The sequence below is a fragment of the Lepidothrix coronata genome, unplaced genomic scaffold (genome assembly GCF_001604755.1).
Source record: "Lepidothrix coronata isolate B3197 unplaced genomic scaffold, Lepidothrix_coronata-1.0 Scaffold178, whole genome shotgun sequence".
Classification (NCBI taxonomy): domain Eukaryota; kingdom Metazoa; phylum Chordata; class Aves; order Passeriformes; family Pipridae; genus Lepidothrix; species Lepidothrix coronata.
The window spans coordinates 1,925,576-1,929,330 of NW_016690358.1; the positions used below are offsets into that span (position 1 = coordinate 1,925,576).

A 3,755-nucleotide genomic window follows, 5' to 3' on the forward strand; every position below is an offset into this window, starting at 1 on the left:
TTGTTCTCCTCACTCTCCAACCCTGTACAACTTGCAGCTTTGATTTCGACATTCAGAATTTCCCAAAACCTCTTCTAGAGGATAATGCATCACAACCATACAAAGAAGGGAAATACACTTGATCTTCACCATTCTGAGAAGAAACATCATTTTTCTAAAGCAGAGGAATGACAAATGGACAAACTAAAAGAGGAATGGTCATTGGACAGAGACTGCATCATCAAACTATGCACTTAAGGGGAATCTCTGCAACTCTTTGATCACATTCTCTGATCCACAAAGATGTGACTTCTTCTTAGGTCATCTTTAAATCTGCTAACCCCCGACAAAATTAGAACACAGATGTACCCTCTCCTATCTCCTGCTTCCTCACTAGCTGTAACATGACAAGGAAAGAAAGTCAGACAAGCCATGAAAGGAAGCATAAACTCACTAGGCAGGTATGGAAATTCATCCCTGAGAGCACCAGGAACTCATTGAGGACTCAAGCTGTAAATGTCACCCTGAAGTCTTACTCCAGATAACAAGTACGATTTCATTTTATATAAATAAGTTAACTATTTAATATAGTCAATAGCTCTCCTCAGTTTTCCTACTGTGTGGCCTGCTCACCTCTCACAAACATGAAGCCCCATGTTTAAAAGTTTTATTGTGGGCCTCTTTCTCGGCCTGTCTTCTGGAAAAGCATAACAAATTCTCTTTTAGATTCTATTTCTTCTTCTTCACATATAAAAAATTGTCTTAGGAGGTCAAAATAAGTATTTGCTGCTAAACAACACCCACGGTTTCAAATGAAAATGTACTGATCAGAAATGGGGGAAAAGAACCATGACCTTCCAGGAAAGAAAGGCCTGAACCAAAGTGTAGTTACATCTGTGAAGAAACTCTACATTACAAAGTCATAAGGAAGAAACAATTTTGAATAAAGAGGTTTCACAGAGCAGCAGAGTGACATAGTGAGCATCAACTCAGGCCTTTCCCACTACCTGCAATTTGACTGTGAGCCAACCACTTTATCCCATAAATAATGAGCTGTCCTTGAGCTCTTCATGCAAGGCATCAAGACTGTATGGCAACCATCTCTGTTGAAGTGGGATGGCTCACAAGGTTGCTCCTCAAGGCTGAAAGCCCTTTTACCAATGACAAAACTTTGTTTGAGTCCAATTTCACCTCTCACTCAAGTGTAGCTGGACTGCCTGCCAGGTGACTCTCTCCTTCAGCAGGCACATCTCTCGGGGTTTGAAAGTCCTCTGGTGAGACTAAGACATCTATCCTTACCCAAGGCACTGAGAATCCTTACCCAAGGCACTGAGATTCCTCACCTGCAACAGATCTTTACTAAGTGGATGAAACCTAAACACAAATTAAATGCATGCAGCTAATTCCACTAAATACAAGCCATTGTCCAAGTCTAAAACTAAGATTGGACCTGACTGCACCTAAACTCCATCAGCAGTTTAGGTAGCAAGAGTGTCCACTCTGAAACTTGTGACTCAGCATGAGGAACTCCCTCACTCATTTCAATCTCCAGTCTCTGTGTAAATAATTCCAGGTTGATTCTGAGTCAATTCTTCTTTGTGTGTTTCATCCATGTAGTAAATAATAGATATTGCACCCAGCCACACCTAAGATCCACGACGAGTTAAGGAAGCAAGGGGATCTATACGATAACAGTCCTTTTTATATTTCAACACTGAAAGCAATAGAGTGAACCTTGTTATCAAACTTTGTTATGATCCATTTCTACAACATACTAAAGCCACTTTTGTTAATACTTCTGACAGGGAAGCATTAAGGAATAGAAATCACTCATTCACAACATCCAGCCATGCATCAGGCCTCTAAAGGCAGAGTTATTGGACAAATATTATCAGAGGACTACAATTGCCTTTCAGGACAGGGAAGCCCAAATCATAGACAAAAATGACACAGGCCTTGACACCAGGCAAGAAATCAAACCATTGATCAGCCAAAACCACATTGACTCACATGTTTTCCTGGTACAAAGTCAGCCTCTCACCCCCCTTGCTCTGCATTCACAGCCTCTTTCACACCACGGACAAATCCAACTTCAGACCACACGTCAACCACAACTGACAAAGCAGATGGTTCATTCAGCAAGATTTTAGGGAAACAGAAATCTTTGTCTTGGCAGCTGAACACCTTCAAGGTATGGAAGAGAACTCCTCCTGCAGCCTGAGAGTTTGAACAGATCTCTCTGGTTTTAAGAACTATCAGCCAAACTGAGGCCCACTTTTAGAACATGAGAAGGAACAAGAATGAAAAAAGGAAAAATGGGAAACTCGCAATAATGTAGGAATCTTACCTTAACATTTCCACATATAACTGTAGGAGGAAGAGGACTGAGTATCGAGAGGTACAGTTCTCCAAGTAATTTCTTTGGAAAACAGGGAAAACACACAGGAACACAATTATTGGATCCATACAACAGCCAGGGGAAATGGAACACTCTACCAACCTTTTAGACATTCCTAAATGCACCACAGCAAACGCTTCCACCTGCCCTGACTCTGTGCAGACAGAATGTTTCAGCATGTCCAAACATCATGGAGCAAGGCAAGCTNAGATTCACATTTCAGATTGTGTCAGCTCTGGTAGGAACACAAAGGAAACTGGTTGGTAGGAAGTACACAGGAGGCTCACACAGGAGCTCACAGCATAGACCCCAGAGACGCTCATGTCTTTGGCCGTGGAAAAACAAACAAGTTTGGAACCACATCTGTGGCCTCATCCAACAACTGGATCAAACTGGACCTTTACACCTCTCTTTTAGCCACTTCACACTGTGCCAGAGTGAACTCCTGCACCAGCCTTTTCTCTGGACAGACAGAACTCTTTTCCCCATCCAAAACCCACACAACAGGAAAGTTAAATCTGCAGACACACACCTGTACAAGAAAAGTTGCACACAAAACTCCTTAGATCCCAAGCATCACTAAAAGATTATTCTGCTCATTCCAATAATTTGAATAACTTTAAAATGTTATACAGATCAAAAGCAATCAGAAGCTCAGTTAAAAACCCAGTCTTCGCAGTAGCAGCTCAAAGGGAACATTACACATGGGCCCTTTGAAAGCTCTACCACTCATAATGTAAGATGTGCTGAACCCAAAACTTGGCCATTTGAGTCCAAAACATGCAATATTAAAAAATAAGACTAATTCTGACTTATTTTGATAAGGTATGGCTGCAACTCTGGGAGTCAACAAAACACAGGCCATGTCTCCACCAGCACCTCCTCACACACAACACACCCAACACGCTCCTCAAACTCTTCACAGCTCTCATGGTTATCAGAGATCTTCAAGATTGACAGAAAGACCCTCCCAAAAAAAGAAACGTTGCTCAGACAATGTCTCCTTACTATGGATAATATTTGACTTCTCACCCTTGGCATGTCACAAGCAAGAGCATTTCTTACAATGACAGTTGAAAGAAACATGTCTCTGAAAGTCTCTTTCCAGCTGTAAACAGGAAAGGCACCGACAGAACAGGCAGGCAAATAGAACAGATCTCATCTTCCACACACTGTCAGACAGAAAGAACCATCTTTAGGTCATCAAAGAGCAAGGCAAGAAACAAACAGCTGCAGAAAGGAAGAGATCATGACACACTATTCCCAGTTATGTGACTAAGACTAAACAATAATTCCGGTGTTTAGTAAGCAGTGAACACACATCTTTCTTTCCCCAAAGCTCCTTTCCACATAACCTTTGTCATAACTCCATAATTAA

General features: G+C 41.6%; 1 protein-coding gene across 1 annotated transcript in view; it reads right to left on the reverse strand.

Moving 5' to 3' along the window:
• Positions 1-3,755, reverse strand: part of LOC108504878 (protocadherin-16-like) — a 78,077-nt gene that overhangs the window by 22,862 nt on the left and 51,460 nt on the right. The gene's annotated exons all lie outside the window — the stretch shown is intronic.